General features: G+C 42.9%; 1 long non-coding RNA gene across 1 annotated transcript; it reads right to left on the reverse strand.

Moving 5' to 3' along the window:
* Positions 1-3,201: 3,201 nt before the first annotated feature.
* Positions 3,202-8,373, reverse strand: LOC126513319 (uncharacterized). Its single transcript, XR_007595293.1, has 3 exons — positions 8,206-8,373; positions 7,180-7,304; positions 3,202-6,066 (listed from the first exon to the last, which is right to left on the reverse strand). It is a non-coding gene; the product is annotated as an uncharacterized lncRNA (long non-coding RNA).
* Between the last annotated feature and the right edge of the window lie 17,771 nt (positions 8,374-26,144).

A 26,144-nucleotide genomic window follows, 5' to 3' on the forward strand; every position in this document is an offset into this window, starting at 1 on the left:
CTTGGTGACTCCAGCCCAGGCCATGACTCCTTTTTTTCAGGCCTTGCAGGAAGGAGCCAGCAAAAAGATTTAAGCAGCAAAAAGAAATTAAAGCTCTGCCTGCTCAGACTGAAACTGCTCTTGTTTCAGTAAGAGTTTCCAGTTTTGTTCCAGGGCAAACCCAAACAGACCACTTCCAAGCCTCACAGCCTAAACCATTACCATTCCAAGCTTCAGTTTTTCCAAGTCTGTCCAAGGTCACTCACTCGGGTCCAAGTGGCTCTGGTCCTCATCTGGGTGAGACCCTGGTCCTCTTTCATCCCACATGGCCATGGTCCCTTCCCTGCACTCACCCTCAGGCTAAAGCAGGAGAAATGGGTGAAGAACACTGAAAGCCAAGAGGAGGATGCCTGCTGCCATTGGCAGCGTGCTGCACCTACTGGCAACAGAAAATTGAGGTCAACTGTGTGGACTCCTCCCACATTCCTCTTCATCCTGCCTTCCAGCTTAACCAGTCTTTCAAGGAGAAATGCAGCTGAAGCAGTTAATGGCACAACTAATGTTTGTTGTCTCTAAGTCACTCCAGTGCCCGCCCTTTGCCAGGGAACTTAGAGAGAAATCACAGCTTCTGTTCTGTGATGTGAATCCTCCACCTGCATCCCCCCCAAGGAAGCACCGATTAAACACAATCATCTCCTATGTCCTTTGAGTTTCTTGCTAGAGCCGTTATGATTCCTTTCAACTAATTGCTTATGTGCCATGTGGTCTTGAGGTCCTGCTGCTGGCTATGACTATGATGTGATGTATTTGTCTTCTACTTTGGGATAAAATTTTGTGTTATGTGTGTTTACACAATAAATTCCCCAAAGGGGACTAACTTAAATTGATTATATGAAAACAAGAGACTTTGTCAGTCTCTTGTTCGGCTTTCAATTCAAAGAACATTAACAAAACTAACAATTTTGTTATTATAAATGTGACTTTATACACACTTGACCTAATACAAATTTCATAAAACAGTGTCACGAGATATTGAGTGCAGGTGCCCTCCACACCCTAAGAGAATCCACAGAAACTGGAGTTACAAGTAATCCTGAAACACATGTGGTTGCTGAGAATTAACTGAAACCCTGGTCCTCTGCAAGTTCAGCCAGTGCTCTTTAACCAGTGAGTCATCTCTCCAGCCCCTAAGTTACAGCTGAAATTAATTAACTGATAACAGTATGAAATTTAATAGCATTCTCCAACTAAATAAAAATTATTAATCAGGATGGCTATGCTAACTGTATAGACTCAAACTAAGATTATGTCATATGTCTTTTTAGTTTTCTGTTAGAATGCTTGTGAACTTTGGGCCTTATTAATTTGGCTGTGTGACTTCTTTTGCAAGTTTTGTTTTTCAAGATGTAATTTCTTGGGAGTAGTGCTTGTTATGAAATTAGGTCTGTAGACCAGGCTGGCCTCAAAACTCTGAGATCTGCATGCCTCTACCTCTCTTTTATCACAGATCTGCTGTGGTTAAAGGTGTGTGCCTTCACACATGGGTATTTGTAAATTCTTTATAATGAAGTTTTAGTAAACTTACATCCGTTCATAAAACACAAAAAGCAATCAGATGTGGCCTGTGTCAAGAGCTTTGTGACGTTGTAGGAAAATCCTAAACCACATCAAGAGTTTTGAAAATGAAAATACAACAGAAAGTAAAGAGGAAATATAGAGGAAGAGATCAGAAAACACACACAAAAAACCCCCCACAAAATTAACCAAGGCACAACCACAAGAATATGTGTAAGTTTACTTTCAAAAGCATAGGGGGTTGGATGTGATAGTTTATGCCATTAACCCCAATACTTGAGAGGAAAACAGGCAGATCTTTGTGAATCTTTAGCAGCCTGGTCTATTCCAGGCCAACCAGAAACACAAGGCGAGAGAGTATGCTTTTCAAAAAACAAAGCAAACAACAGCATAAAACAAGAACAGATTTGAAAAAAAGAAAAAGAAAGGTAGAGGTTAAAGAACAAATACCCTGTTGGTGAAGACCATTGCTTTTGTTTTCACTGAGCTTGTTAGGCTCTTAACTACTTAAGAAATGGAGTCTAAATTTGAGTCAAGCTAATTTTGCTCAAGGTTTAAGTGTTCTAAGATGGTTGAATTCCAAAGGATGATCTGTTCTTCAATACTAGTGTAACTGTCCTTCTGCTCCTTCAGTCCACACTTGGAAGCTGATGTGGGTGAGATAGTGGGGCTAATAGTCAAGATTTTGTCCCTTGCTCCCACGTCCTCTAGGTCTCAGGTGAGCAGGGAACACCTCTAAAACACCTATGGTACTGATGAGCTATCAGTAAGAGGAGGAGTTATCACAGAGGGAAATGGTTTCTATGCTTGCAAGGAAACCACACAGACAGTAATATCCTAACCCATTCCAGCAGAGGATGCTGTGAAGTGAGGAAAATTGATGGAGGCAATGGTGTTCTCCTAAGTCCCCAAAATAACAAATAAGGGACCTCAATTAATCATATCAAAAAAGGGTTAATTTGTGGCACCTACATTGTCTTAAATACATCACAGGTATATTAGAGTTCTCTATATAGCAGAACGTATAGAATGAATCTCTCTCTACATATATAAGGGGATTTATTAGAATGAACTATAAGCTCTGGTTCAGCTATGCAAACAATGGCTGCCTATTTATGGAAAGTCCAAGTATCCAGTAATTGTCCAGCCCATGGGGCTGAGTGTCTTAGCTGTTCTTTAGTATATGTTGGATCCTGAAGAAGTGGGTTCTAATGCCAGTGAAGGAATGGACTTGCTACCATAGGTAGTAGGGAGCAGGCAAGGATACAGCTTCCTTCTGTCTCGTTTTATACAGGCTGCCACCAGAAGATGTGGCCCTGATTAGAGATATGTCTTCCCACCTCATAGAAAGTGTGGCTCAGATTAGATGTGGGCCTTCTCACCTCAAAATATCTAGATAAGAGGTTTGTTTCCTCCCTCAAAGATCTAGATTAGATGTAAATCTTCCCACTTCAAATGATCCAGTTAACCAAGGAATTCCTCATAGGGGATTCAGCCATTTTTGTGGTTTGGTTAATTCAGGATGTACTCAGGTTGAAAACCAAGAATAGCCACCAGAAGACCATCCCTTGTCAACTCGACACACAATCATATTTTATTTAGTCATGCTTAACTTCTAAATGGAACAATAATGAGGTCATAATTACATTTAACATAATATAGCTATCATTCATACAATCACAAATACTTTATTAATTTAGAATAGGGGGCGATGTCCCTTGAGGGGCATTCTCTTTGTATCTCAAACTTAAATATGATAAGTATTGATATTCTCTTAATTGGTATTGTATTACATGATAGAGATATCAAGGGAATAAAACACAAATATTTGTATGAAAACATTTCTTAGCAAAATATGAAGGAACACTCATGTCAGTTATGTTCAGGTGGAATCTCCAGCTCACGCCCACTCCTCTCTTTCCAAACCCCATCCTCTCAGAAAAAAACATTAAACAGTGGTTCCTCCTCTGAGGCTGCCAGCTCCACAATCCCCACCAGAAGCTTGTGGAGGGCACACCACCACCATCACACACGTGGCACATGCAGGGTAGTTAAGCCCCCTCCTTCAGAAAGGCCATGTGATTTCTCTCCTGCTCTGTTCCCCTGCTTCATCCCTGGCGCTGGAGCATCACCCTGGAGTGCTTTGCTAAAATACACTTGGTCGTTTACTTTTAAATTCAGGTTTATCTGGCTTACTGCATCAGTAGAGAAACTTATTACTGGGGTATGGAAACCTTTCTAATTATAATTCTGTTTCTGCAAGTGGCCATGTTTCTTAGTGGGTATTTATAACTACCTTCCTCTACAAACCTTCTGAATCTCCTCTACCGCCAGCAGCCACCTCAGCAGGTCTTCCTGGAGGAGCGACCCATACCTTCATTCCTTTCCATTCTGCCAGGATTAGGCTGCTGTTATTTCCAATTGATTTTAATCACAGAACATGGTAGCACCAAGAGATGCCCTAAAGGATCTCCCTGCACTCCCGAAATAATCTTTCTTACCTCCGTCATGGACAAGCAGTGCAATTTGCTCTTGGTTATCTAGAGCAATCACCTCTCCTTACACTGTTATTCTTTTCTTAGCCTGTAGCCTTCAGGGAATCAGAAGCCAAAAGTGGCCAGAGGGGAGTCTGAGCTTTCAGTTGAATGGAATGTTTGTTTTGGCTCCTGGCACGAGCATTCTCCACTATGAAACTGAATCTTCTAGGTCAGCAGAACTTAAGATTGCAGGAGCAGGAAGCAAAACTTTCCCAAGTGGGTCAATAAGGGTGAGAGTGAGTGGATCTATTCCCTTTCTGCCATGTGGTACCTGAACCCATGGATCCTGGCTATGGGAGAAATTCTACCATTAATTGGTAGCTGATTCAAAGCATATACCACCTTCTGGAGGTCCTATCCCAGCCCTCCAGGCTGCTGCCATCTAGTTGGCACTATAACTGTGTCTTTAAAAGACCATTCCATCTTGTTATTAGACCAGCTGCTTCAGGATGGTGAGAAACATGGTAAGACTGTCCGGGTCCTTGGGAAGTTCCCAAAAGGCCTCGAGGCAATCAGCAAGTGTTTATTAGATCATAAGCGTGTGGGGGTTGCACACCTATACAAAATGGTGATGACCTCAAGAGGGACATGTAAGCTTCTTTTAAAAGCGCAGCTGTAGGAATTTTAAAAGCAATTGGACCAATCTATTTAGGATTGGTTTCCACGAGTGGTAATTATATTAGTACATTTCTAATTGGTTAGGGCTAGTGGGGTGGTCTGAGGCTATTGCTCTTCCATTCTTGGACAAGTTCAAGGCTTTGTCCTTATTCAGTTATTACCTGTGTCAGGAGGAGGGGTGTCGACCCAGGTGTACATGCATGCCTCACCCAGTGTCAGGGATGTTGGTGATTGGTTTTCCTCTGTTTGCGACAGGCAGAGTTCTTTTTTTTTTTTTTTTTTTTTTTTTGGATTTATAAAAGAACATTATTTAATTATATAAAATTCTCCAGCAGTGACATTTAGAAGAGGTTTTAATGGAGAGAAGGGGAACAAGGTGGTAGCTTAGCAATATCTCCATCAGCTGTTACTAAAGACACACAGTTATACTAGCTATTTAGATGCCAAAACACAGCCACAAATCTGAGGAAACCAGGCAAAAGTATTCAAGATCTTAGGTAAATTGTAAGAAAAGACCAGGCTGCAGCTTTCTGATTGCTTAGGATATATAGCCTGTACTCATATACACATTGCAAGTATGAAAGAAAGAATTGCCACATGCCTTTAACCCCAGCACTTGGGAAGCAGAGGCAGGTGGATTTCAGTGAGGTTGAGGCCAGCCTGGTTTACATGAACTAGTTTCCAGGACAGGCTCCAAAGCTACAGAGAAACCCTGTCTCAAAAAAACAAAATAGAAAAGTATTGCCTTAAGTCATTCCTTCCTTAATTCAAAATAACATAGCACAAATGAAGGATAAGAAATTAAGTCTAGGTATTACAGTGAAGTCTGGTGCCAGGACTACCATGGTTAAATCTGGTACTGGAAAGATTAGTCTCCTGTCCAGTGCTAACCCTACCTACTACAGGCAGAGTTCTTAACTGAATTATCAGAGGCCTGTCATGACATTTGCCTGGCCCACTCAAAGACAACTGGATTCCTCAGTTTCCATTTACTATGATTAGTTGTTAGAGGTTTCTTTTAGTGATACCTGAGATATTTGATTATTGCCAGTTATATGCAAGAGTAAAACCTTCACACTTCCACTAAGGAGATCTGGTTATCCATATGGTTTCCTATGCTTGGGATGGGTCCATAACCACATTCTTTACCAGATCTCAACTTCCATGTTAAGAGCAAATCCCACCAGGGAGCACAAGAGAAACAGTACAAGGTGATAAGAAAGGCCTAAACGAAGAGAACAGAGTGAAAGACTCTGAAATGCTGTGTCTGCAGCATCCTGATTCATCTGGTGGAGGCTGATGGAAAGGGAGAGTGGTGGCAGATGAACTCTCGGAGCTTCTCTGGAGCATCTTCAACCTGCAGCAAGGAAACACATCTATTGAAGGGTCTGAGGAGACACCTGGGTCAGTTCTCCTGGGTGCCCTGTACCAGTCATCACCACCCCACAGCCACCCTCACTGAGTGTCATTCAGTTCCCTCCTCTGTTACCCCTGGGCTCTCCATCCTGGATCCCCTACTGTCTTCCTCCTTCTTTCCCAAGTCCCAGAGCCCCAGACCCTGCTGCAGACCTGGAGTTCAGAATGAAGTGGTGATGACTAGCTCTGCTTCCTGACTCAGGGCATGATGGGAGGGCCTGGAGGAGCAGGAAGGAGCCCTATCCAAAGAGGGCCCTGGGTCCTGGTTTTCCAGGTCTTGAGTGGGGTTCCAGACATCATTTCCCTTTCTTTCTAAAACTCTCAAAATCTGACAGTGGCATTACAGCTATGGGTGTGACTGTGGCTGCCCTAGCTTGTCCATCTGAGCAGCCCAGATGGGAACAGTGGACTTAAACACCACCTTAGTCCACCGGCCTCCAGTGGGGACACTGCTACAGGGGTTCTAGAGGCTGCTGCTGCTTGATTCACTTCTATTTTATGTGTATGAGTCTGAACCTGCACATCTGTAAGTGCACTGTGTGAATGCCTGAGGACTGTGCAGAAGAACGGGCTGGATCCCCTGGACCTGGAGCTGTATGGTTGTGATTGTCCTGTGGGTACTGGAAATAGAACCTGTGTCTGATGCTTGAGCAGCACATGTTCTTGTCACCGAGCCATTTCTTCATTTATACCTTTTTAATTTTATCTGTGGGGTGGAATCCTCTTCCTTCTACACATTGAATGGGACTACCATGTTCTTCTGTGTTCCTGCCTCCACACCTGCATCATGGGATCCTCCTGATTGGGAGCCTGATCTGAACACAACACCTGCTGTGTTCCTTACTCATTTCCCACTGCTGTGTGACATGATTCCTGTCCTGTCAAGGCTGAGGATGCACAAGCTATTGCTAGCAGGTGACATCAACTCCACATCTCCTGCCTCCTTTCTCAGTAAGATCCTAGAGTTGAGGGACAAGAGCAAGATCCCAGGAATTCACTCTTGCTTTCCCACTTCTCCATCATCTGTCCCTTACACCAGTAGTGTGCTCGGTACCTGCTATTGCAAATATTGTAGGAGAAATAGGAGAAAGCTCATGAGAATTATCAGCAGGACAGAGATGTTGGACTTGATGGCCATGGACGAAGGCTGGACCACAACTGGAGCAGCAGCTGGTGAGGCTGAAGTGGAAACACAGTTGAGTCTTTGTCCAGATCTCAAATCTAAGGAAATCTCACTTTAGCTTCTGGGTTCTCAGGTCATTCAGCATCACACAGCATTTCACCCCCTGCTCCTATGGCTATGCAACCATTGTTTGGGTGGGTTCTAGGTAGGAAGGGAGAGGGCATATTCCCTGACCTCAAATGACTCATGGAACTATGGTAGGGGAGCAGGGTAATGAGGCCTCAATCTTTCCTACTGTCAGGAGAGGAGCTACCTGTGAAGATGGTGTCAGGGAAGAAGAAAGATCAGGGGAGATGAAAAGCAACAGTGAGTCTAGAATGGGGAAAAAGAGAGAAAACACAGGGATGCTTACAGTGGGACAATGGTCTGTACCCTGTCAACTGTATTTTAATAAAACGCTGATTGGCCAGTAGCCAGGTAGGAAGAATAGGCAAGGCAATGAGAACAGGAGAATTCTGGGAAGAGGAAAGATTCAGTCTGCATTCATCACCCAGCTGCAGAGGGCCTGGCTGATATGAGGTACTGAACCATGTGGCTAGCGCAGACAAGAATAATGGGTTAGCGTTTGATATAAGAAAGAGTTAATAAGAAGCCCGAGTCAATAGGCCAACCAGTTTATAATTAATGTAGACCTCTGTGTGTTTCTTTGGGACTGAATGACTGCCAGACTGGGTAGGACAGAAAACTTAGTCAACAGATGCTCAGGCTGACAGTGAGAACCACAGTGACTAAAGAACTGATGAGACAGAGAAGGGGAGAAAGGAAATGAATGATGGAAAAAAATGACCATAAACCCAAGAACTCATGTTGACTAGATTATTACACCACACACACACACACACACACACACACAAATCCCTCATCTCCAGAAAGTTTCCTCCTTTTCTTCCCAGTTACCTCTAGACTCCAGCTTTTCTTCCCAGTGTGCCTTGAACTCCTCAAGCCAGGACCTGCAGTCCCCCTGTGATGTCATGTATAAGAATTCTGTTAAATACTTGTTTTCTTTCAACACTGTTTCCATCCAGCTGGATCCAGGATCAACTTCAACCCACTTTTTAGTGTTTAAGTCAACATTTTCTGTCCGTTGAGGTCAATGTCACAGGCTTCTTTGCCATGTTCACCTCCTTCACTCCTACAACATATTGTGGCCTGCAGAGTGAAGGGCTCTGTGCCCATTGGAAAGAGCTTAGCCTATGCCTTGATGAATCCTGTCCCTTCCCTTCCCATCCTCTGACCTTGTCCTACCCTTCACATATTAGCCTTGCTCCTGGGACTCTTAGGGACAACCAGTGATTCATTTTTTTCTATGAAAATAATGAATGTCCCTAACCTGTCACAAGTCCTGTTCTTTCCTCTAGGAGCCATCTGATTGTTCTTTTATTTAATTTGTAAAGTGGGAATTGTACTTAGCGCAAGCACATTGTCACTGAGCTAATCCCCAGCCCTGTGTGGTCATTTGAAACTCACCTCTCATTGCATTATTCTCCAGCTTCACCTGAATGCCCTGATCTGATGTAGGTCAGCTACATCTTTCAGAGTGCCAACCTGTGCCTCCCAGGGCTTTGTAGCATCCAGTCTGTTCCCCAGAAGACCAACAGCATGGCAGTTGTTGTTAGTGTCACAGGAAATAAAAGTCTCTTCATTCAGTTGGCCTTGGACTTTGTGCCACCATGGTCCAGACCCTGACTTGCCAACAGTGAAACTGTAGCAAAGAGAAGCAGCATCTGTGAAGGAAACATGCAGTGAGGTTAGGGATGCGCAGCAGGGGCTCAGGGACAGTCTCTGCCTGTGGAACAAACATGTCTTTAAAAAACAAAGAGATAAATAAGTAAATAAAATTATATCCCAAATTGCATTTGCACTGTGCTAAAAATTTTATCTATTCTTTCTTGTTTGAAGACACAGGTATAGGTGTGGCCAGCCCTGCTCTCTACCAGGACAATTCTCTTCTCTGTTATCACATGATCTTGCTAAGGGTGGGTGATGTGGGAATGTCATATATCAATCTGTTGATTTCATTGGTTAAGCAATAAAGAAACTGCTTGGCCCTGATAAGTTAAAACATAGATAGGAGGAGTAAACAAAACAGAATGCCGGGAGGAAGAGGAGTGAGCTCAGAGACGCCATGCTCCCCTCTCCTGGGCAGATGCGATAGCTCTGCTCTCTGAAGCAGACATGATGGAGCAAGCCGCCAGGTCAGACATGCTGAATCCTTCCCGGTAAGACCTATGCTACACAGTTTATTAGAGATGGGTTGATTGGGATATCAGAATTAGCCAGTAAGGGCTAGAGCTAATGGGCCAAGAAGTGTTTAAATGAATACAATTTGTGTGTTATTATTTCGGGGCATAAGCTAGCCAGGCGGCTGGGGTGCTGGGGACGCAGCCCCACCGCCCATATTACAACAGGTGGGCCCTGTCAGTTATGACAGGAAAATTCAGGATGTCTTCTCAGGATCTGTTCATCCTGGAGAATCTCCAGAAGCTGCTCATGTAGACTGTGTGGAGACAAGATGGTGCGTGAGGCTGTGGGGCAGAGTGGAGCAGGGTGAGAATGGAACAGAAGTTTTATGGACACCATTTTTACTGCTCTGTACTCTTAGATCATAAACTTGAATATCTTTGCTGGTTAGAGTCTACTGCCAGTTTGATCCAGCCTAGGCTCACCTAGGAAGGGAATGTGTATTGAGGGACTGTTTTGAATGTTAATGATGTGGAAATGCCCAACCACTGTGGACATTACTATTCCTGGGGCAAGTGGTCTCTGGCTGGATTAGAAATCTAACTATGCAGGAGCTAGAGAAAGAGAGAGAGCAAGCAGCATCCTCCATAGTTCCTGCTGTGCCTCTCTGGCCTTGAAGTGAGATACTTGGTCCTAGATAATGCTGTGTGGAATAGCACATGGGTCTGCCTCTGAGTACCTGCCCTGACCTCCCTCAGTGACAGACTATGGCTTAGAAGTAGGAGTCAAATAAATAAGTTTCTCCCTTACGTTGCTTTGGTTGAGTGTTTATCACAGCAACATAATGAAACCAGAGCAACATGCACCAGATCCCCTGTATACTGCAGTGGTTCAGGGATGGCTTCCTGGACCTGGTCAGAGGCTAGCCCACACTATACTATAAAGAAAATCTAGGCTGGTTAAACCTGACCGTAGAAGAGTGGGATCAAAAATCTCAGAGAAGTGCATGTGCCAGAGTAGTTGGAACAGCAAACATTTCCAGGGGAACTGTGCCGAGTACATGTTGTCTGTGGATGCTGGAGCATCCCTGCTGAGAAGGGCACCAGCATTGCTGGAAAGTTAGAGATGGTGATGCTGACTCAAGGTTGGGGTGGGATTAGGAATGGTATTCCTGAAACCTAATAACATGGTACAAAATAATCCCACTAGGTGGAGTGGTCAGGAGCAGTAACAACAAGGACAGTGGTCCATAGATGAGTTAGGGGGACCCACCTTGAAGCCAAACTGCTTAAGGGAGTCATGGCTCACAGAACCGAAAAATCCTAAATATAGATAATTGCTTAGCCAACCCAGATGTGGCTGAATTTTAATAACTAAAGATTAAACAGATGATCAAGAAGCTGAAAGCTGCTGTCCCATGAAAACCCCGACTCCTGTGCCCATTGTTTAAACGGAAGCACTGGGGCTAGAGAGGTGGTGCAGTGGTTAAGAACAGTCGTTGCTCTAGTAGAGGATCCAGGTTTGATTCTCAACATCCACACATGGTGACTCACCACTGCCTGCAACTCCAGTTTCAGAGGACCCACTGCCCCCTTTTTATCCTCTAAGGGCACCAGGTACCTATGTGGTGTGCATACATACATGAAGTCAAAATATAAATCTGTAAGACAATTTGAACCAGACCACCTCAAAGACAGACCCAGATTGCCTTCCTATGGGGACAGATCAGGTTCCAACAAGAGGGACCTTTCAGCCTGGCAGCAAGTGCAGTCATTTTTTCTCCATTGCTACTGCTCTGCCACTCAGGTATCAACCCTGAGACGCTACTGTGAATGTCTAGTGTGGCTATTTGAATGATCCTGTCCTCTATAGAATAGGGTGTTTAATACTCATTCCCTAGTTAATGGCAGCTGTTTGGATAGGAGGTAAGCCTTGCTAAATGAGGCATGTTGCTGGGGGTGTGGCTTTGAAACCCATTGCCATTTCTTCATCTCTGGATCTTGCTTGAGGTTTAAGATGTAGGCTCTCAGCTGGGCATGGTGTCAAATGCCTCTTTTCCCAGAACTTAACAGGCAGGAGCAGGTTGATCTTTATGAGTCTGAGGCCACCCTGTTCTGCATAGCGAATTCTAGGACAGTTGGAATTATAATGTGAGACCCTGTCTCGAAAAGCCAAACCAAACCATATCAAACCAAACCAAACAAAAAATATATGAGTTCTCAGCTCGCTGCTCCAGCTCCCATGCATGCCTGCTGCCATGCTTCTCTGCTGAGAATGATGGACTCCTGTCCTCTGAAAATATAAGGCTCCCTAAACCCTTCCTTCTGTGTGCTACCTTGTTCATAGTGTTTTATCACATCAGTAGAAAAGTGACTAATACAGCTATGTTTTCAATAGTGATATCTTTGCAAGTCAGATGGTCTCTGTTATACCTGCTTATCTCTTTTCCTCTGGTTTGAAAGCAGCCAGAGACAATACATCCACAAAGAGCATTGCTGTGGAATAATCATTTTGTACACTACGAAGATGTGCTGTTGCCAAGGTGCCTTCTTGTTAGTTTAATGAAAAGCTAAACTTCCATTAGCCAAGCAGGAGGTATAGGTGGGACAGCTAGACACGGAGGACTCTGGGAAGAAGAAAGGCAGGGTCTCGAGAAGACACCGGGACTCAGAGGAAGCAGCATGGGCAGTACAGAGCAAAGGCAAAGCCACGAGGCAGAAAGTAAGTTAATAGAAGTGGGTTGATTTAAGTTATAAGAGCTTAACAAGCCTAACTTATCAGCCAAGCTTTCATAAGTAAAAAGAAATCTCAGGGTGGTTATTTAGGACTGGCAGGTGGGACAGAAAAACCAACTACAGAACATGACTGGGCCCGCCCATAAGGACCTATGGCCCAGGACCCAGGGTTGTCTTAAGCTAACTGATGTTAGAATACCCGGCTCAGTCCCTAGGCAGCATCATTTCCAGGTAGGGAGTGCTGAACTACATGAGAGCAGAACAACCTCTCTAAGCAAAAAAGGCAACATGGGTACGTTTCTCTCTCTCTGATCTGGATTATAAACGTGATGGTTTAAGTTCTTACTTATTTTCTTTCATAATGGAGTATAGCATGGAATTAGATGGTAAACAAAGCCTTTCTCCTCCAAGTTGCTTTTGGTCATCGTGTTTTGTCACAGCAACAGAAGTGAAACCAGACAGAAACTGGTCTCAGAAAAGTGGGGCTATTTCTGTGATAATCTGAATGTGGTACTTTGGGGGAGGAACTGGGGTGGGACTCTAATTTTGGGCTGGAGACTTACCAAACATTCTTTCAGAGTTTAATGGGCCATTCTCGTGGACCCTTGGAAAATAAGAATTCTGACATGAATGTGGATGATGGATGGCCAGTTCCATAGGTTTTCGGTGGGGGCAAGGACTTTGCTAAGAATCGGGATGGAGCTATTAGTGCGGTGTTTGGGCTAAGAATCACTGTTTCCCCATCAGGCAAGGGTTGCAGAATCATCTGTGATTAATAAGAGATCAGCACCACTGAGGGACAATAGGTGTGGAGAACAAAGAGCTTTGTGTACACAAACAAATAAGCACTGGAGAAGCCTGGAAAATTTAACACACAGCTTACATATTCAATGGAATGAGGGGAGGAACTGCTTTTCCTGGAACTTTAGGGATGATGTCATTTTGCAACCTGGCTGATCCTTTGGTGTCTGATGAGACAGGCTCCCAGAATCTATGTTTTACTTAACTTATTCAGGAACTTTCCTCCTAAATCTTGAGCATGCTTTTAGATTATAAAGCCTGCTTTTAAGAGTGATGTCCCTTGTGCTTTACAACAGCCCTAGTGACTTCTGTGTCACCTAAGGGCCATTAAACTCTGAAAGAATGTTCAGTAAGTTTCCAGTCGATAGTACCTGTCCCTGTGAAAGAAGCCAAATGTACTTTGTACAAAATCTCAGTGTAAACATGTCTTAAATTATGCACTTGAGGATGACTTAATTGTTATCTTAATACTTTTATTTTAAAAAATTGAGTTATGCTTAAATATGGCTAAAATTAAATATGGCTAAAATGATCTGGGCCAGACTCTAGAAGTCCCGGTCCAGCACCAATTACAATAAAATAGGATTTAGCTGAGGTTATTCTTGGCTCTTCCTGGATCATTTTTTAGCCTGCCTGCTGGAAAGCCTGCAAGGGAATCACCACAAATAGGAAAGTATTTCCCTGGCTCAGCACATGGGATTCCTGACCAGTGGGGCCAGCTGAACTTGTAGGGGATGAGGAGGATAGTTCACAGAGGGCACAAAGCCTGGATAACAGGAGAAGGTCTGCTGACTTCCTAGAGATTTGGCTCAGTGAGCCCTTCACACCCAGTCACGGCACTCTGTTTATTGATTTCTGGCTGCCATCTTGACCTCCCATTTCCTCTGCCTCCCACTCTGCAGTAACTAAGCTCTGTTACTCTTTGGCTCCTCTACAAATTCCTGGGACTGAGTTGGGTGTGATGGAGAACAAGCCTGGGCACTCAGAAGGAGCCCGCAGAAATGGAGGGTGGCTGAAAAGGGCCAGGAGCGGTTCAACAGGGAAGAGCAGCTCTCTTAGTCACTGTGGCTCCACATCTGCACCTCTCCTACCCCCATAGCCCAGTCAGATCCCAGGAACTCACCTGAATGGAGAGGTGCACATTGACAGCCGGGCAGGACCGGGAGGAACAGATGCAATGTCAGAGCAAAAGGAATGAGCTTTGTGGCTGCAAACCACATCATGGATCTTTATTCCATTCCTGGCTGTGATAGTAACCATGGTTTGAGCTTTTGAGAGAGAGGAGAGGAAGCCTAAGTAATTCGGACAGATGACTGCAGATTTCTCCGGAAACCGCTTCTTTGTGCAAGGGATGGTTCTTTTCTACCCAAGGCCAGCAGCAAACAGGTGGTGACTATGAACTAATTGGCACAGGCCCACAGGTCCTTCCAGGCTTCCAGAACTTACCAGCGCGTGCTCTGGAAAATCACGAGCAGAAACAGGAGTGGAAGAATAAAACCGGTGCCGCAGCTGAGGTCACTTATAGCACGAGAGTGAATCAGGTGAGGACACACTGGTTGTCTCCTGTCTGGCTGAGGGCAGAGTTACTGTTTTCCTCCTCTGTTGCCAAGACCTTCCCCCGACACCTGACTCCTCGCCCAAACCTGCATATTCATGCTCAGAAGGAAGACAAGTAAGACTTATTTATTTCTATTTTTAAAAGTGCCTAGGTTTCCCAGATACTGGTCTCTCTGAAGTCGGCACGGGTACAGTTACCCTACTGCAAGCACCGCTCTGCACTTCCGGTAACTCCGAAGTCTAAGACCTTCAGGAAGTGTGTGGAGTGCACAGGTTTCCTTGCGCACCATTCCTCAGGTCCCTGGGCTCAGAACCTGCCGACTATGGTGGGCTGCCTGCCAGCGGCCCCAGGGATCCGCCTATCTCCCTTCTCCACCCCTCACTTCCCAGTGCACAGCACCTACCTGGTGGTTTATAATTTAATTTAAGGTCTGGAAACCAAGCTCACCCGGGTCCTCATGTTTGAAAGGCAAACACTTCAATAACTAAGCTGTCTGCACCCCAGCCTAGAGCGTCTTCTTTAGATTTCCTCCTCAGTGATTTTTACAGCCATAGTGTCCTTCCAGCTATTCATGCATCCACCCAGCTAACAGTTTGATGCCGGTTAAACAACCTCAAGTGAGTGTTTGAGTGTGGTGTTGAGTAGGAGTAAAATTATCACACCTATGTATGGAATCTGAGAAGTTTCAGGGTTTGGTGGGCGGCCTTGTTGTATGATTTTTCTCATCACCATTCAGGGATTTTCAATTCTACCAAGTAGCCATGGACAGGAGAGTACTGCAGCTCTAACTAGCCTAAACTGGCTCGTATGATGTCTCAGAATATGAGACTAATTACTAAGTCACTTGCATAAATGAAACCCACCAGGTCACTTGCATAATTCCCTTAACCCCATTCATTCCAGCAGGAAAGTTTCACCCTTTGATACGTGAGGATTGAGCAGGGAAAAATTTGAAAATGCTATATGCATTTTAACTGCTTAAATTTCTGAAAGCCATGCCTGTAGCCCACACTCATTAAAATCATCACTGGGCCTGAGTGCATGACCTTCTGGAGGCTGGTGTGAGTCATGTTGCCTTGCAAACATGAGGACCTGAGTGAGCTTGGTTTCCAGAACTCACGTTCCAAAACTTAAATTAAATTATAAACCACCAGGTAGGTGCTGTGCACTTGGAAGTGAGGGGTGGAGGAGGGAGATTAGCGGATCCCTGGGGCTGCTGGCAGGCAGCCCACCATAGTCGGCAGGTTCTGAGCCCAGGGACCTGAGGAATGGTGCACAAGGAAACCTCTGCACTCCACACACTTCCTGGAAGTCTTAGACTTCGGAGTTACCGGAAAGACAAGAGTGCCCAAGGGACCACGCTGCTCTCAGCGGGCTCTCAGGCTCTCATTCCCGGTCTTATCTAATGCATCCCTGTTCTTGTTCTCCCAGGGACCTGCCTGTTCCACCAGTCTCAGGCTCAGACTGCCAAGTCCTCTCTGGGTGGAAACACTGCTTCCTGCTGTTGCCACCACCCTCAGGAATCCCCCAGAGAGCTCTGCTGAGGTGAATCCAGAGTCTTGACTTCACCACAGGAAAGAATTGCAGGATGAGTGAGTTTGGAGCAGAATCAGAGTTAATTTAAAAAGATTCAGAACATGAGAGTCAGAAGAAAGAGGCTCCTGGGAGCAAAGTCATATCTGAGGATATGGGTGTGGTCTTCTGAAAGATGAAGCCACTAGTGTTGCCAAGTATACACTTCACAGGTGACTAAGGGACTTTTTTTTTTTTTCCAAATGTGTTCAATATATGTTTCATGGGTTCACTGATAGAAACCAAGCTGGTGAGTAAAAGCTTAGGTCAAAGAAAGGGCAGGGCAAGAACTTTTTTATTTCTTAATACAAAGTTTTAGTTTTGTTTGTGAGAGTCCCAGAAATACTGCGATGTGAATCGGGCCATATTGGAAGGTCCCATGAGCTTGGACTCTCAGCTTGGCTCACTGCCAGCCTAACATTTTAATTTGAAAGCATCTCTGTATGAAGGAAATATTGTCCCTATGTCAGCAACCTTCACAGGAAGTTATGATTGTTCTGGGTTCCTGACAACTGGAGAGAAGCCCCAAACACATTCTTCCCTCTTCCTGGAGACTTTTTAGGGTTTGTTTGTTCGTTTGTTTCTCTCTATGCTCTGTCCTCCAGAGAGACATTTTAGGTTTGGGTTTTTGTTTTGTTTTGTTTCTCTCTATGCTGTCTCCTCCAGAGCTGTCCCTTCTCAGGGATGAACCCAAGGACATCCCACAGTCTTATGGATAGGAATGTCTTCCCTGATGGAGGAGAGTCATCTGTTTTTGTTAATTTCATTGGTTAAATAAAGAGACTGCCTCAGCCCTTTAATAGGACAGAAAATTAAGTAGGCAGAGTAAACAGAACAGAATGCTGGGGGAAAGAAGCCAAGTCAAGAGTTGCCATGATTCTCCCACTCCAGACAGATGCAGGTTAAGATCTTCCCTGGTAAGCCACCTCGTGGGCTACACAGATTATTAGAAATGGGTTAGAACAATATGTAAGAGCTAGCCAATAAGAGGCTGGAACGAATGGGTCAGGTAGTGTTTAAAAGAATACTGTTTCCGTGTAATTATTTCAGGTAAAGCTAGCTGGGTGGTGGGAAGCAGCCCACTGCACATATTACAACTGAGTGTTGCCCAGACGGGATATACTAAATGCACCCATGTTCCCAAATATTGTTTATAAATGTTCTTTTACATTTAAAGGGGGATATGATATAGGTATGAATAATTTGCATTGGTATGGACTTTAAGGTCAATTTTGTTATATGTATATGTATTTCTGATATTGATTAAGGTGTTGTGATTATGTAGTTCATTTTTAAAATGTAATGTATAGTTAGGAAATATAGGTTGTTTATGGATAATCATAAATAATAGTCAAGCTTGTAGTCATGTTAGTTAGATTTTCTAGATATATAGAGATATATTTCAGTTAGATAGGCATTCTTCATATCTTTCAAAGACTACAGAACATGTCATTTAAAATATTTTATTAACTTAGGGTTTTTCATGACAATGAGACTTGTCTGCTCCTGGCAGCACCAATCTACTTCAAGAGGAAGATGGGCATCAAAGAGGATTTTTATGGAGCTTGATAGCCATGTGGTCAAGAAACGGCTCTTGCCTGGACTGTTGCATAAACTGGACACAAAGAACCCACAGAAAGAGGACTGCTGAACTTGCCTAAAGGTGAGATGGTCTTTGGGGGGTTCCTGATAATGAAAGAGTCTGCGAGACATTCTTCAGGACACAGCACAAAGTGACTGAACTGTCTTTGGGATTTTCCTGCTTCATGGAAATGTCTTCTGGAAACTATGGGCCTGTAGGCCAAAGATGGATGCCCCAACGGTACAGAGGAACTTTGGGTGACTGATTGTCCAGGCAGTGAGATGTCTCTGTCATTTCTAGAGTTTTCTCATTTCTTGTTTACTTAGGTAGTATTATATCCTTCTGGAGTCTTTGATGGAGTTAAAGAATGGATAGTTATAGTTTTCCTTAGTTATGATAAAAGATAACATAGATATAAATATTGTAACTGTAATTCTTGCGTGATAACTGTTTTGTTATATGTAATCTTACTATGTTAAAATGAAAGCCTTTCTTTTTTGTTTAAACAGAAAAATAGGAAATGATGGAGGAGAGTCATCTATTTTTTGTTAATTTCATTGGTTAAATAAAGAGACTGCCTCAGCCCTTTAATAGGACAGGAAATTAGGTAGGCGGAGTAAACAGAACAGAATGTTGGGAGAAAGAATCCAAGTCAAGAGTTGCCATGATTCTCCCACTCCAGACAGACGCAGGTTAAGATCTTCCCTGGTAAGCCACCTCGTGGGCTACACAGATTATTAGAAATGGGTTAGATCAATATGTAAGAGCTAGCCAATAAGAGGCTGGAACTAATGGGTCAGGCAATGTTTAAAAGAATACTGTTTCCGTGTAATTATTTCGGGTAAAGCTAGCTGGGTGGTGGGAAGCAGCCCACCGCACATATTACAACACTTCCCCACAGACAGATCACCGGGCAGCCTTTAGCCCTGATCACCTCACACTTGAGACTTGGAGCCATGAGTTTCCATCCCAGCCTCCAAATTGTGCTCCTGAATCAAGATCCATGCAGAACTCTCTGGGCTTGGATCTAAGGCATTCAGAGTGGAGCTGTTCTGGGTCCCTGAGTAGAGCAGGGCCCAGGGCTCACAGTGCAGGCCTCCTCACTCTCCCAGAGCCTGAGGATTGGGGATTTGAGGTTGGTGGCTGCTGATCCCCTCTTTGTAGCGACTGTGGGGAGAGGATTTGGGCACTTTGAGAGGTTAGGGAGGGTGGGGAGTCTAGCCTGCTTTTTTCAACTAATGGGGAAATATGGTTCAGTGGATGGGCACACAGTAGGTCTCAGGGTCCTTCCTAGTTCTCATCTCAGTCTAAGATCTCCCCAAACTCCAGAGGCCACTAAGCCTTCTACTCCTTATATTTCTTCTGTTTCCAGTGTAGTGGCTGACACAGGACACACGTGTCATCCTTTGGAGGATGACTGCGGTGACCACAGTTGTGAACTGAATGGTTCTGTATCTTAGCTATCGTGAATACTGCAGCAGTAAACATGGTGTGCAGGACTTAGAGAATGTGTATATATCCTCAGGAGTGGTGTATCTAGGCCATAGTTTCAGTTGCTTGAGAACCCTATATCCTGATTTCAATAGTGACCGAGTCAGTTATCATCCAACAGCACCTAACAGGGCTCTTCCTTCCTCACAGCCTGCTAGGGCTACTTATTGTTCTTTTTCTCAATGACAACTGGTTTGACCAGAGTGGGTGTTGATGTCAAGTAATTAATTTGCATTTCCCTGAAGGCTGAGAATGCTGAATGTCTTTTCAGATGTTTATTGCTGTATTGTGGTTTTTCTTTTTGGATCTGTCTGTTCAGTCCATTGTTCCATTTATTGATTAGAAGGTGTGCATGTGTGCATGTGTGTGTGTGTGTGTGTGGTTTCTGTAGCTCTGTACACATTCAGACTTCAGACCCTTGTCTGTGGTGTAGCTGACAAGAACCCTTGTTCTGTGGCTTTCTCTACAACTGCTGCTTGTGTACTTTGCTGTGCTTATCAATTTCAAGCATTCTGTCATACCTGTGTAGAGAATACAGCTTAGGGAACAGTCCCTGTTTCCTGTGGTATATGGGGAATACACCTTAGGGAACAGTCCTAGTTTCCTGTGGTATATGGGGAATACACTGAAGGCATAAGTCACGAACAATCCCACACCAGTTTGGAATTTTGATTAATAGAATGGTTATTTATTTAAAGGGGAAAAACCTTACAGATCACCATCCCAGACAACAGCCCTCTGTGCGATCAGGAAGGGAGCCTGGTAGCCAAAAGTGGAGCCGGAAGCAAGAGAGCAAGTGGAGGGCAGTTGCTGCTTTTTTAAAGAGAGAGAGAGACCACGCCCCAATGGGCTGGTATCTCAGTGGCTATTGCTGAAGGAGTGGAAGGAGCTCTGGCAACAATACACCTTAGGGAACAGCCCTTGTTTTCTGTGGTATATGGGGAATACACCTTAGGGAACAGTCCTTGTCTCCTGTGGTATATGAGACATTTTCATAAACTCCTTGTCTATACCTATATCTTGTTTTGCCTACATTTTCCCTCTGGCAATTTCAAAGTTTCAGGTGTTATCATAAGGTCTTTTGTCCATTTTAAATTGATGTCTATAAAGTGTGAGATTCTGTCCTTTGTCTTCATGCTTAGAGTCCCTTTGTAACCCATGTGTGGCATATAATGTGGGCAAGCATGCCTTCTTAAAAATAAGTTTTAAAAACTGGTAAATACAGCTCAGATATTCTATAAAAGGATTTTTTCTATTGTATATATGTGACAATTTAACCCTTTATAATATTATTAAAGTTTCTTTTCCACAGTCTTGTGTGGATGGCAGAGGCAATCCTGTATAAACCATGCAAAAAAAATCTCACTGTAACTATAACTGTCTTTATGCATACAGTAAATATTATTTGGTATTTATTTCTGCAATAAAGCAGCCTGCCCTGGTTGATATACCATGCATTAGTTACATTTCTGGTTGCTATAACAAACTACCGGACAAAAGCAACTTAATGAAGGTGGAATTGATTTTGCCTCCCACATCAAGGGGACAGTCCACCAGACTGGGTAGTCATGGGGACCACTATAGACAAACTTTCAAGTCAAGAATGTCAGCTCACAAATAATGACATAGAGACTTATTGTTAATCATGGCAGCCTGGCCTATAGCTTAGCCATATTCCTTACTAGCTCTTATAATTTAAGTGTATCCATATTTTTAATCTACATGCTTTTACGTGGTTTGGTTACTTTTACTCTGTACTGCCCATCTTACTTTCTCTGCACCTGACTGGCAACTCTGCTTTTCTTCCTCTCTGTCCCCAGCAGTCCTGCCTGACCTCTTCCTGCCTAGCTACTGGTCATTCAGCCCTTTATTAAATCAATTGCAGTGACACATCTTCACACAGTGTAAAGGACTATTCCACAACAAGCAAGAACCAGGGGTGTCTGCTGACCTCACACCCACAGCCAGGAGGTGGTGAGAGGGAGAAACACCAGTGCTTGGCTCCCTTTCTGCTTTTTATCCAGTCTGGGACCCCAGCTCAGGAGATGGTGCTTCAGACATTTAGGATGGATCTTCTCACCTAATCTACTCCTGAGCAGACATACCTAGAGAGGGGTCTTCTAGGGGCCTCTTCAACTTGTTTGTAAAGATGAACCATTACATACTAAGTACCTCCTTAATTTTTACCCTTTTTTTTTCATTTCAAGAGTGTCTTGAGAACCATGTGTTATATATTAGTGTTTTAAAGGTTCAGCCTAAGAGTTTAAGTTATTTAATTGATGGATTCCATAATTTGTATCTATTATACTCACTAAAATACTCGTCCTTGACCCCTTATTATCTCCTTATTGTGCATTTGGGGTTTTATTTCCCTATTTCTGGGCTCTGTTTTTATGCAGATTTTTTTCTGCTTGAAATGCTTTGAAACCTATCTTCCCCATCATAATGGTTGAGGAGCAAGTATGACTCATACCAATGAAGCAGTCCCCTTAATGTAATTTTCAGATCACATGTTCTTAGTGTATAGAAATGACACCGAGTTTTTTTGTTTGCTGATTTTTTGTCCTAACACTTTATATTCAATTTATTACTTTCAACTTTACTTTACTGGAATCATCAGGATTGTCTAAATATACTGTTATGTCATGTGCAAGTAGTCTCCTCAACCTCTTCATTTCTGGACTAGATGCATTTCATTTCTTTTTCTTGCCCAATACTCTAGCTAGGACTTCTACAGCTATATTGAGTTCAAGTTGTGAAGGTGGTACCTTCCTGAGTTCAACTTTTCACTGTCAACTGTGCTGTGAGCTGTGTTGTAGTGTAAGACTGTGTGTGTGTGTGTAAAGACATTATTCCCATACATTTTACCAGAAAGTGTGCTAAGTATGTTAAGTGTTGTCGAGGTTTCTGTCCTGCCCAGTTCCCACAATTTTTAAGTCCCAAAGAAATCACACAGAGGTCTACATTAATCATAAACTGATTGAGCCATTAGCTCAGGCTTCTTATTAACTCTTATATCTTATATTAACCCATTATTCTTATCTATGTTAGCCACATGGCTCGGAGACAGTCACATTTTCCTTCTTCCGTGTCTGGGCAGGACTGCAGAGGAATGGGCTTTCTTCTTCCCAGAATTCTCCTGTTCTCTACTTCCTGTTCTCTACTTCCTGTTCTCTACTTCCAGTCTCTTCTTCCAGTCTGGTTGTCCCACCTATACTTCCTGCCTGGCTACTGGCCAATCAGCATTTACTTAAAACGTAATTGACAAAATACAGAATTTTCCCACACCAGTTAAGTGTCTTTTATTGATGTTATCAAAATGTTTGTTAAGTTTTGAACCTGTCTCTGTGCTTCTTGGTGGGATCATGAAACCTTTGCTCTCATTCTCTTCATTTGGTGCATCCACATCACCTTTGTGGACTTGGGCATCACTGAGCTGTCCTTATCCAGGAATGCCCAAGTCGGGGCAGAGAGCTCCAGGGGTAAAGGAATAAGTGTTCTCACTAAGATTTTTCCTTCTTCATTGATCCTTTTCCTAATGTACCTATTTTTCCTATTTTTGCAGATTCTTTTATCTTATTTTCTGTTTTTTGATTTCCAGAGGTTACTCTGCACTGCATTCACTTTTAGGGTGTAAATTAAGACTGTGGACTTACTTACTTTTTTATAAACATTTATTATTTTATATTTCCCATAAGCCATTCTTTCACTTGTGTATGGGAGACTGTTTCTCATAAAGTTATTTTTAAGTCTGTTTCAAGGAAACAACATTCGCACAAAAGAAAGCAGTATCTTCAGACCTTATGATTTATCTTGGGAGAAAAGTTCATAGAGTTTTGTTTTTCATTTTTATTACTTTGTGTGTATGGGTGTTTTGTCTGAATGTATTGCATCATGTACATGCTAGTTGACCATGAAGATCAAAAGAGAGTGTCAGATCCCCTGGCACTATAGTTACAGGTAATTGTGAGCTCCACGTGGGTGTTTGTTATTGAATGTGGGGCCTCTGGTAGAGTATACAGTGGCCTTCATCGCTGAGTTATCTCTCCAACCTACCCATAGTTTGTTTACTGTTTATAAAACAAATCCCAATATATCATGATTACTCAGGTCATCAGGAGAACCTTACCTGGTGAGCACACAGCACTTTCATCTTCAAATGCTAGCAGACCTAAGAGATGAGTACACAGCCTCTGATGCCCATTCATCTTGAGATTCAACAATGAACTCCTTGATGATTTCAAAATTACACCAATGTAGCTATCCACATGAGTGAGACGTCTGATTTTTAGGGTCTGACTTGGTACATGAGTTAGAGAAATGTTTAAAACACTCTATGAGCATGTGGAAAGAGCATGTCAGAGCTCGTTGCTCTAGAGGGGTGTTGCACAATTAGGATTGGCCAACCCGTGGGTATGTCTGCTCTTTGCCAAAAATAAATCCTATGGCAGATGGACAGATAGACAGAGATACAGGAGTGCACTGACTGAAGAGATGACTTTGCCTTTCATCTTTTGGGTTGAGAAAGTCAAATCATTGTCTGCAATCTGGGCCCTTCCCAGGATCTGTTATCTGTTTCTATGAGTTGCACCATCTAGCAATCCTCCTCAGTCTCTGTTTGAGACATTCACTGTGTGAGGAGGAGGAGCATGGGAAGAGAATGGGCCTCGTCATCTCCAGAAGCCTCACATACCAATCAATGCCCTCAGTCACAGCTCATGCTCCCAGAACTGAATTCTTATTTTCTGCGGGGGGACCACTACTGCATCTGTCCACCACTGGGGAATTCTGGGTGCAGTACAGTCTTTAGGTATATGTGCACAGTGTCTTTTTCATGTTCACCTTCAACTGAATAATATAATATTGTATAGTTGGTTCTCTATCGGAAGTTTCAGTTTTATGAGGTAAGAATATAATTTTTCCATCATTACCTTCAACATAGTGTTCATACTTGTCTAGTGTCTCTCAAATGGTATATGGCACAGTTGTAATATATTTTTATATTTAATAATATAGTAATATATTATGTGTTAATGTATTTTATTATATATTGCATTATATTAGTACAGTAATATACATGATTATACCAAGTGACATAATATATTACATTTGTTTTTTCATAAATTTTAGTTTGATGAGGTGAGAAAATCCTACAGCATAGTGTTCATATTTCTCCTGAGTCTCTTCCAAACCAGAGAGGAAGTAGGGGTGGGGCAATGAGAACAGGAGTATTCTGAGAGAAGGAAGCTCTTTTCTGTAGTCCTGCCCAGATCACGGAAGAAGCAAGATGTGACCTACCCCTCCAAAAGAGGTACTAATTTGAAACTAATTCTGGGCTGTAGTCTTTATGTTTTCTTTACCTTTTCTACATTTGAAATGATTTCATCAACATGAGTTTCAGATTTAGAAAATGCTCTCTGAGTTTCCACCAACATGTTTGTGTGGTTGCTTATTGCCATCCTAACCTAGAAGGCCCCAGTGACACATAAGAAGGGGTGAGTGCTCATGACATATCAGGTGAATTTTAGGCAGAATATCAGGCTCCAAAGGATTATCAGCCTGAATTCTTTCCTCTATTGCAGAAATTTCTTGCTTATCTATTTATTGGAAGTGTGAGTTGCCAGAACTTGTCCAAGATACCTGCAAATATGCTTTATCCACTTGCTATAGGATTAAGATTTCTATTGCATTTTTAAAACCTGATGTTCATTTTTTCTCAAGTTAAAATATGTCCTAGTTTTCCTATAAATTTCATATTTAATACATAGCTATATGGAAGCATGTTTTTTGACACTGAGATGTTGGAAGATTTCCACATATTTTCCTGCTACTGATTTCATATTTATTACTGTTGTGGTAGATAGTACTTTTATTTTATTTTATAGCATATTTTTTTAACTGTCTACTGTAGTTAGTCTTTTTTATTCTTTGCTCTTTGTGGGCCTACCACCAGCTCCCAAATAAATACATGGAGACTTATTCTTTCTTTGGAATGCATGGCCTTTGCTTGACTTATTCCTTCCCAGTTTTTCTTAACTAAATTATCTCATTTACCTTTTTCCTCTGGACTTTTACCTTCTCTATTCTATATTCATTTCTTTACTTCTTACTCCATTGCTGCCTGTGTGGCTGGCCTCTGGTGTCCTCTCTCTTTCTCTTCCTTCTTTTCTCTGCCATTTATTTTTTCTCCTGCTAGACCCACCTATTTCTCTCTCCTTGTTGTCCTAGGGAGGTCACTTGTTCTTTCCCAGATGCCCAGACATGAAATAATCACACAGAAACTATATTATTTGCAATGCTGCTTGGTCTATTAGTTCTAGCTTCTTATTGGCTAGTTCTTACATCTTAAATTAACCCATTTTCATTAGTCTGTGTATCACTACGTGGCTGTGGCTTACCAGTAATCTTCTGTCTGTCTCTGGCAGGGCTACATGGCTTCTCCCTGACCCTGCCTTCTTTTTCCCAGCATTTGGTTTAGTTTTTCCTGCCTCACTCTACTTTGCCCTATCACAGGCCAAGGCAGCTTCTTCATTCAGTAACCATTAAAAGCAAACTATATGCAGAAGGACTTCCTACTCCATCACTTGACAAGTTATTGACCGTTCAGCTCAGTAACTCAGTTTCATGGAGTTAAACAAATTTAACATAAAAGAATCCAACACATCTTTGCATCACTAAACAAATATTCCACAACATAAAATAATGTAATACATCTTTAACTAATATTCTACAATAGCTTACCCTTTATATTTTTTGAACTCCATTTGTTGGCTCAAAAATGATCTTTCATAGTGGCACACCATTTAATCCCAGCACTTGGAAGGCAGAGGCAGGTGGATTTCTGTGAGTTCAGGAGCAGCCTGCTACATATTGAGTTTTAGGACAGCCAGGGTTCACTAGTGAGTTCCTGGTGCAA

The sequence above is a fragment of the Alexandromys fortis genome, unplaced genomic scaffold (genome assembly GCF_014885135.2).
Source record: "Alexandromys fortis isolate MF-2015 unplaced genomic scaffold, M_Fortis_MF-2015_v1.1 scaffold_134, whole genome shotgun sequence".
Classification (NCBI taxonomy): Eukaryota; Metazoa; Chordata; class Mammalia; order Rodentia; family Cricetidae; genus Alexandromys; species Alexandromys fortis.